This window comes from Salvelinus fontinalis, chromosome 23 (assembly GCF_029448725.1).
Source record: "Salvelinus fontinalis isolate EN_2023a chromosome 23, ASM2944872v1, whole genome shotgun sequence".
Lineage (NCBI taxonomy): Eukaryota > Metazoa > Chordata > Actinopteri > Salmoniformes > Salmonidae > Salvelinus > Salvelinus fontinalis.
In genome coordinates, this window is record NC_074687.1 from 35197249 (window position 1) to 35207400 (window position 10152).

Genomic DNA, 10152 nt, shown 5'->3' on the forward strand with positions numbered 1-10152 from the left:
TCCTTACTTCCCTTATCAGTCATCCTTACTTCCCTCATGTCATTTGGGAGACAAGTACAGAGTCTGAGCTGAATGGCCTTTAGGGTCTTATCTGAGTGTTGTTGTTGTGTCTGTTGTGAATGGGGAATCATGTTGGTAATGTGCCCACTACAGTGGTTTAACCCTTGGTTGTTTGTTTTACAGGTCTTGACAAAAAGATGGATAATGGTCCAACTCTGAAATCACTTGATCTGGATCATCTCGTAATTACAAGGTAGTAACAACAGAATAATCAAGGACGTGAAAAACAACTAGCGCCTGGTATTCAGGTAGGACGTTTATGCCTCTCACACCTTAAGCTCTACTACACTCTAGTGGCAATTTTGGATGGCACACTATTTTGAGAAGCCTCAGTTTGACCATCTTTACTGCCCTCTAGTGTTAGAACATCACATTTAACAAACTGGATCAAGTTGTTGAACTGGCATTATAGGAACCAAATAGCATGTTCTGTTCATGATATTGCCATACACAAAATACATTTGTTATTTTTGTTAGATAGCTACGGGTGCTTTCTCAGTTGTTGACATGATTAAGATTCCATGCAGGCCTTATTCAAATGCAAATTGTAACCTATCCCCATAATTATAATAGTTATAATCAGACTGTGCTGCCTCAAAACCAGAAGAATGAATCATGTAATCATCTGTGGATTAATGAAAGCACTTTTACCTCATTCTGAGAGGTAGCCCAATGTAGAGCTGTGAAACATGCTGGATGGGAGCCAAACCAGGACATGGCAACAGCGATACGGGCCATGATGATAAAATGTGTTGGCTGAAGTGGAGCAAGATAAATAATTCAGATACTAGTACCAGACTAACACCATTCTAATCAGAATGCTATTAAAACAACTGCTGGATTGAAGAGAAAAAAATGATAATTTGATATCTTTAAACACTTGGTAACCTATTCAATTAATCTTATATGTGTGTAATACACTGCTCAATTTTGTGGCCTGCTGGAGGTCATTTTGCAGGGCTCTGGCAGTGCACCTCCTTGCACAAAGGCGGAGGTAGCGGTCCTGCTGCTGGGTTGTTGCCCTCCTACGGCCTCCTTCACGTCTCCTGATGTACTGACCTGTCTCCTGGTAGCGCCTGCATGCTCTGGACACTACGCTGACAGACACAGCAAACCTTTTTGCCACAGTTCGCATTGATGTGCCATCCTGGATGAACTGCACTACCTGAGACACTTGTGTGGGTTGTAGACTCCGTCTCATGCTACCACTAGAGTGATAGCACCGCCAGCATTCAAAAGTGACCAAAACATCAGCCAGGAAGCATAGGAACTGAGAAGTGGTCTGTGGTCACCACCTGCAGAATCACTCCTGTTTTGGGGGGTGTCTTGCTAATTGCCTATAATTTCCACCTTTTGTCTATTCCATTTGCACAACAGCATGTGAAATTTATTGTCAATCAGTGTTGCTTCCTAAGTGGACAGTTTGATTTCACAGAAGTGTGATTGACTTGGAGTTACATTGTGTTGTTTAAGTGTTCCCTTTATTTTTTTGAGCAGTGTATATTATGAAAGCATGTGTAGCCCATACTAACCAATAAAGGATGTAATGAAGTGAATGCTTATAGCATTGTGTGTGATATAAAGCATTATACATTGATTAATAATGCGTTATACATGGTTGGTTCATAGAAAAGATTCCAAAGACACTTATTTTCCATGCATCTCATTCTTACTCTTTTTAATCATGATGGAGTTCACCGCCAAAGCAACTCCAAAGACAGACTGTAGCGCCTAAGGGATATCTATATCAACATTGTTATTTTGAAGTGAAAACAATTATCACAAACAAATGCATGATTGTGTTTTGTTAAGCACCAAAAGCGATGTGCTTTCCAACTCTCCTCTTTCCCCATTGTACGTTCAATGATTGCTATACAAAATGACAGCCATATGGCATATGGTGGTTTGGTTATCCCACCCCTATTGGTGGTAATGTCAACTTAAAGGAAAAGTAGTCACTTGTCAAAACAAGCCTTTCATTATATGGTTAATGGTTGTGCTATTTCATATTCTGCACTTTAAAACAAAGAAGACATCTCTTTAAGGATAATTACTATTATCTGATCAAATCTGTTTGTGATCAATAAAGTTAATCAGCTCACACTGTTCATTGCGATAAACCTTTCATTGTGTTCTCATGGGAAGTAGACAGCCCTAATTGTCATTGTCACAGTAGGTGTCCAGCCCCACACTTTCCTCCCAGTCCTTGGCCACACTATTCTTCTTGTTCCTCGACACCGTGATATTGGCAGCTACCATGGTGATCTCCACGTTGACCATTAAAATGAGTACCATCACGGTCTTCCCGACACACAGCTCATCATCCACCTCTCCCATGGACCTGTCTTTTAGCTCAATGGGATCGCTGCACTTCAGCTCCTGGTAGTCATCCAGGAAGACCCTGTGGATGATGCACAGATTCCTGAACACCCTCTGCAGTTTGCAGTCATGGTGCCAGGGGTTCCCCTCTAGCAGGACGTGGAAGCTGGGAGTGTGGATGATCAGCAGGGTCCTGTAGCCCAGGGTGCCCAGGTGGTTGTGGGTCAGGTCCAGCAGGTTTCGGGGAGATATAGGGGTGAAGACCCATGGCTCAGTGGAACTGATCAGGTTTCCCCGAAGGCACAGCACCACCAGGGAGCGCAGCGTTGTGAAGCGGCCCGAGCCCAGGGAAGTAAGATGTTTTCCCTCCAGGTTGAGCTGGCGCTGGTTAGTCAGGTAACCTAGGGCTCAGGGCTTTACTATGGAGATGAGGTTGCTGCTCAGGTTCAACTTCTGGAGGCTGTCCGGGCTCTTCAAGGTCCCGCTCTCCAGGACTGTGAGACGGTTGTGATCCAGCAGGAGCTCTGTAAGGGAGCCATGTAGCATCTGTCTGCACAGAGCCCAAACTGCCAAAAGTTGAACCACACGGAGCAGACAGACCAGACAGCTGACCTGATCCGTCTGTCAGGCTGGAAGGGGTAGTTTTACATCCCTCCTCCCCTCCACCCCTCTACCTCCCCCTCCACTCCCCTCTAGTGCACCTGTTGACAGGTGAGGGCCACTCTGACAATGGCAGTGTGAATAATTCACACAGAGGCAGGAAAAGAGACGACCTCCTGCCTAGTCACGGTCACACACAGCACCCAGGGATATGGAAGTCACGGCAGCTGAGAGAAAGGAGGAAGCCTTGGCACCTCGTCAATAAACAACACTTACGATACTACCCAGGAGTTACAGTACACCAAGGTCTATAGTAGACTAGGCAATGATAGAAACAGGAGCTGTCTGTTATCTCCAGCTACAACCGTCATTAAAGGGCAGTTCAAACAATAACGAAATTGTTACCCCGCCACATTTTCGGTAAACAGCAGAGTGATGAAGCTGTTAGCGTAATCCCAGACTAGCTGTTCCAATAGACTTCCAGTCATTGAGCGAAGAACTATCCATTGATAAAGCACGTCTCGTCATGAGCAGCTCTCCATACATCTCTTCTCCAAGTCAGTGGCTCGTACAGGGAACAGAAAAAAATGGCTGAATGTTCATCTTGGTGGTTGGATCATGTCTGGTGGTTTCACTTTAAAAAAAAATCTTTGTTACGTTGTTGTTGTGTGCTTGCATGCCGAGACCACGCCCCTCTTAGTTTCTCCTCTCACCTTTAAGTACACCATATTGGTTAATTGCTGGACTGTTCTTACAAGAGAAGTTTCAATCATACCATTACATTCAGAGGTAATCATTTCTCATCTGATAGAACACATGTAAAGACTTCAACATAGGAATGACCAATATCAATATTCAGACTATGGTGTCACTGCAGAAGAATTAAAAGGAAGATTCGAAGTAACATCATATCAATGTTTTCAGTATGTTGATCGCTGTCCCATATGGCACCTAGCAAAGGAGTTCCACCTCCTTTGATCATCATCTCACACATCACAGAAATGTTCACAAGTTGTTCACTGTTTTCACAAGAGACTGACACCTTTTCTTTTTTGACTCTGTACATATCTACAAAGTATGTGGACACCCCTTCAAATTAGTGGATTTGACTATATCAAACACACCCGTTGCTGACAGGTGTATAAAATCAAGTACAAAGCCATGCAATCTCCATACACAAACGTTGGCAGTAAAATGGCCTTACTGAAGAGCTCAGTGACTTTCAACGTGGTACGGTCATAGCATGCCACCTTTCCAACAAGTCAGTTTGTCAAATTTCTCCCCTGCTAAAGCTCCCCTGGTCAACTGTAAGTGCTATTATTGTGAAGTGGAAACATCTAGGAGCAACAACGGCTCAGCCGGGAAGTGGTAGGCCACACAAGCTCAAAGAACGGGACCGGCGAGTGCTGAAACACGTAACGCGTAAAAATCATCTGTCATTGGTTGCAACACTCACTACCGAGTTCCAAACTGCCTCTGGAAGCAACGTCAGCAGAAGAACTGTTCGTCGGGAGCTTCATGAAATGGCTGAGCGGCCGCACATAAGCCTAAGATCACCATGCGCAATGCCAAGCATTGGCTGGAGTGGTGTAAAGCACACTGCCATTGGACTCTGGAGCAGTGGAAACGCATTCTCTGGAGTGAAGAATCACGCTTCATCATCTGACAGTCCGATGGATGAATCTGGGTTTGGCGGATGCCAGGAAAACGCTATCGGCTCAAATGCATAGAGGATAATAATGGTCTGTTTTTCATGTTTTGGGCTAGGCCCCTTAGTTCCAGTGAAGGGAAATCTTAACGCTACAGCATACAATGACATTCTAGACGATTCTGTGCTGGGGAAGGCCCTTTCCTGTTTCAGCATGACAATGCCCCCGTGCACAAAGCAAGGTCCATACAAAGAACTTGACTGGAAGAACTTGACTGGCCTGCACAGAACCCTGACCTCAACCACATCAAACACCTTTGGGGTGAAGTGGAACACCAACTGCGAACCAAGCCTAATTGCCCAACATCAGTACCCGACCTCAATAATGCTCTTGTGGCTGAATGGAAGCAAGTCACCGCAGCAATGTTCCAACATCTAGTGGAAAGCCTTCCCAGTTGAGTGGAGTCTGTTAAAGCAGTAAAGGGGGGACCAACTCCACATGGATGATTTTGGAATGAGATGTTTGACGAGCAGGTGTCCACATACAGGTGTCCACAAATAATCAAAGAGAAACGACAGTCCATCATTACTTTAAGACATGAAGGTCAGTCAATAGGGAAAATTTCAAGAACTTTGAAAGTTTCTTCAAGTACCGTCGCAAAAACCATGAAGCGCTATGATGAAACTGGCTCTCTTGAGGACTGCCACTGGAAAGGAAGACACAGAGTTACCTCTGCTGCAGAGGATACGTTCATTAGAGTTACCAGCCTCAGAAATTTCAGCCCAAATAAAGAATAAATTCTTCACAGAGTTCAAGTAACAGACATATCTCAACATCAACTGTTCAGAGGAGACTGCGTGAAAAAGGCCTTCGTGGTTGAATTGCTGAAAATAAACCACTACTAAAGGACACCAATAAGAAGAAGAGACTTTCTTGGGCCAAGAAACATGAGCAATGGACATTAGAATGGTGGAAATATGTCCTTTGGTCTGATGAGTCCAAATTTGAGATTTTTGGTTCCAGCCGCCTTGTCTTTGTGAGACGCAGAGTAGGTGAACGGAAGATCTCTGCATGTGTGGTTCCCACCTTGAAGCATGGAGGAGGAGGTGTGATGGTGTGGTGATGCTTTGCTGGTGACACTGTCAGTGATTTATTTAGAATTCAAGGCACACTTAAACAGTGTGGCTACCACAGCATTCTACAGTGATACACCATCCAATCTGGTTTGCTCCTAATGGGACTATAATTTCTTGTTCAAAAGGAAAATTACCCAACACACCTCAAGGCTGTCTAAGGGCTATTTGATAAAGAAGGAGAGGGTTGGAGTGCTGCATCAGAACACCTGGTTTCCACAATCACCAGACCTCAAACCCAATTGAGATGGTTTGGAATGAGTTGGACCGCAGAGTGAAGGAAAAACAACCAACAAGTGCTCAGCATATGTTGGAACTTCAAGACTGTTGGAAAAGCATTCCAGGTGAAACTGGTTGAGAGAATGCCAAAAATGTGCAAAGCTGTCATCAAGGTGTGGCTACTTTGAAGAATCTAAAACCTAAAGTATATTTTGATTTGTTTATCACTTTTTTGGTTGCTGCATGATTCCATATGTGTTGTTAGAAAATAGTAAAACATTAAGAAAAACCCTTGAATGAGTAGGTGTCTCCAAACTTTTGACTGGTACTGTATATACCGATGAAAAATGAATATAGGGGAAACACTGGATAGACTATTATTCCACTCCTTATTGACTAGACCTTATTCCATTCCGTCTCATTCAAAAGTCACAGGCTTGCTGTGTAAACCCAACAAGGATCAATAGGATGCTACTACCGGCCTGGAGGTGTGGAGTCTGGAGTCTGCTGCTCCTCTGCTCATTAAAGATGTTTTGAGCTGCAGCCCCTCAGCTAAACCCAGCCCAGCTATCAAGAGGAGGAAACATGATTGGAAAAGAGGTTCATTACTCAATTGCTGTGAGCTGGGGCACAACACCATGTGAGCAGATAAGTTCTATCAAACCAGGCACTGTCAGTGAGAGCATGCAGACTATCCAGGAAACTGCTACCTGTGTGATAAACAAGGATAAGGTGTAATTACACATTATTTAATCACGACATGTAACCCCTCTATAAAATTTAATTTTATGTCTTTTTTTCCAGACTGAAGGCTTTTGTACTGGTTTACTGAGTGGGTCTCAATAAGAGACAAATACAGCAGATGGCAGCATTGTAGCATGTGGTAGCACTTGATTTGCAGAGAGCAATGAGACAATGACAAAGCTAGTACAGATAAGCTATGGAAGACATTACTATGTCAATACATTTGTTGAAGTCGGAAGTTTACATACACTTAGGTTGGAGTCATTAAAACTTGTTTTTCAACCACTCCACAAATTTCTTGTTAACAAACTATAGTTTTAGCAAGTCGGTTAGGACATCTACTTTGTGCATGACACAAGTAATTTTTCCAACAATTGTTTTCAGACAGATTATTTCACTTATAAATCACTGTATCACAATTCCAGTGGGTTAGAAGTTTACATACACTAAGATGACTTTGCCTTTAAACAGCTTGGAAATTTTCAGAAAATGATGTCATGGATTTAGAAGCTTCTGATAGGATAATTGACATAATTTGTGTAAATTGGAGGTGTACCTGTGGATGTATTTCAAGGCCTACCTTAAAACTCAGTGCCTCTTTGCTTGACATCATGGGAAAATCAAACGAAATCAGCCAAGACCTCAGAATGTTTTTTTAGACTCGTTCTGTCTCCTAGAGATGAATGTACTTTGGTGCAAAAAGTGCAAATCAATCCCAGAACAACAGCAAAGGACCTTGTGAAGATGCTGGAGGAAACAGGTACAAAAGTATCTATATCCACAGTGAAACGAGTCCTTAATCGACATAACCTGAAAGGCTGCTCAGCAAGGAAGAAGCCACTGCTCCAAAACTGCCATGAAAAAGCCAGACTACGGTTTGCAACTGCACATGGGGACAAAGATCGTACTTTTTGGAGAAATGTCCTCTGGTCTGATGAAACAAAAATCGAACTGTTTGGCCATAATGACCATCGTTATGTTTGGAAGAAAAAGTGGGTGGCTTGCAAGCCGAAGAACACCATCTCAACCTTGAAGCATCATGTTGTGGGTGTGCTTTGCTGCAGGAGGGACTGGTGCACTTCACAAAATGGATGGCATCATGAGGGAGTGAAATTATGTGGATATATTGAAGCAACATCTCAAGACATTAGTCAGGAAGTTAAAGCTTGGTTGCAAATGGGTCTTCCAAATGGACAATGACCCCAAGCATACTTCCAAAGTGGTGGCATAATGGCTTAAGGACAACAAAGTTAAGGTATTGGAGTGGCCATCACAAAGCCCTGACCTCAATCCTATAGAAAATTTGTGGTCAGAGCTGAAAAAGTGTGTGCGAGCAAGGAGGCCTACAAACCTGACTCAGTTACACCAGCTCTGTCAGGAGGAATGGGCCAAAATTCACCCAACTTATTGTGGGAAGCTTGTGGAAGCCTACCCAAAACATTTGACCCAAGTTAAACAATTTAAAGGCAGCGCTACCAAATACTAATTGAGTGTATGTGAACTTCTGACCCACTGGAAATGTGATGAAAGAAATAAAAGCTGAAATAAATCATTCTCTCTGCTATTATTCTGACATTTCACATTCTTAAAATAAAGTGGTGATCCTAATTGACCTAAGACAGGATATTTTTACTAGAATTAAATCAGGAATTGTGAATAACTGAGTTTAAATGTATTTGGCTAAGGTGTATGTAAACTTCCGACTTCAATTGTAGCTCTATTCAAATAGCACTTCTGATATAGCACCAGTATGCAAAGCACTGCCCCCTCCAAAATGATTTGTTTTGAGAAAGAGAATAACTGTTTGTTTCAGTTACCCCTATACATTGTTAAGCACCAGCCAGATGCACTAACAAAGGCTATTTATTATTAGTTTGTTATTACCAATATAAAACAACTACTCTTAGAACTGATGCCATCGTGTATTATGCAAACAGAAAACCGTTTTGTTTTAATTCAATGTAATTCAACGTATTGCCACTGTCAAGGTTTAAATGGAAAAAGCATAGACTGTAAACTCGACAACCTGTTTATTTCCGTTTTTGTGGTCTGACATGGTGATAGTGCTCTCTGTCATCTCCTTTGGCAGGTCATATAATAGCCTTATTGATAATCTGTCAGCCCCGGCCCTTCGATCCTAGGCTCATATGATGTGTGAGTGATAAGGCCCTACTGGTCCTATGTCAGTATTCCTGTGTACTATGACATGCATCACATTATGTGGCAGGTTGGGTTTCAGTTAGCTTTTAGTTCCAAATAGACCTGTATTGTGTAAAATAGCTGTTCAGGGCACCTTGAACTAAAAGCTAGGTTTTTGTTTTAATCCTCAGAGAAACAACTGTGTCAAGAATCATACAGTAGCCTACACAGAACAAAATGTTTGGGAGTAAAATTGACGTCAATAATATTACATTAGTCGACCTTCACCAACGCATTCAAATTAGTGAGGTAGCTGTAAGACAAGGCCAGACAACATCAATAAAACCTGAGATATGGGCAAAGTGGTATACATACAACACTTTAATCAGTTGATTATTAAAGATGACAATTGCAAGGTGAACTGTGGGAAGAGGCTACGGCTGCTTCTTGGCATTCATTTAGTGATGTTCAAAGCTATAAGCACAGATACTTTAGCTTTTACTTTCAGAATAAATAACACAGAAAAAAACAGAGCCACTGTGATCCTTTCTGACAGATATTATCTACCTTGCAAAGTTTTATCAAATCCATTTATTTACCATTAATGTCTACTTTTCACAAAATCTATGATTTTGCATCTTTGCAGCACCCTGTGTCATTGCAAGTGAAACAGGCCCATAAATGATTCAGAATTACAACTCTTTTCTCTCTGTTTGTGCACTAGTTACTGACTGTGTGGGGGAAAAGATCCCTCTGGGTGGAGAGGGGAGTATATTCACCCAGCTCCGCTCTGCTCTGACTGCACTGGAGCCTGGGCAAGTTTGGGTATACTGTCTGTAGTCTGTGGGGAGGGATGATGATCGTGGCAGTTCTTTGTGTAAAACACAGAATCGAAGAGAGAATGAGCTCTCCATAGAGTGATGGAGTCTCATACTGGGATACAATGATTGTAGTCTCTCTTTGTCTGTTCAGACAGGAATCCAGGGCATTGGGACATTTGTCATCCCATTGCACATTTCAAAGGATGACTAATCAATATGATGTCTGGTCCTTTTTGGCAAGTGATGAGAATGTCAATGGATTTAGAGATGCTTCATAATTCTACTGTTGGAGGAAAGAAGGTTAAGGTGCTGCTCATTATAGGAAATGATCCAGAATGCTTCAGGTTTGTTTACATGAACGGTGTTTGCCCTGAGAATAATCTTGAACATATTTCATCCTTTCAGACGTACAGTGCCTTCGGAAAGTATTCAGACCCCTTGACTTTTTCCACAGTTTATTACATTACA

At 42.4% G+C, this 10152-nt stretch overlaps 1 pseudogene; it reads right to left on the bottom strand.

The window, feature by feature from the left end:
• Nucleotides 1-1904: 1904 nt before the first annotated feature.
• LOC129821486 (carboxypeptidase N subunit 2-like) lies at nucleotides 1905-2925 on the bottom strand (annotated as a pseudogene).
• Nucleotides 2926-10152: the final 7227 nt, after the last annotated feature.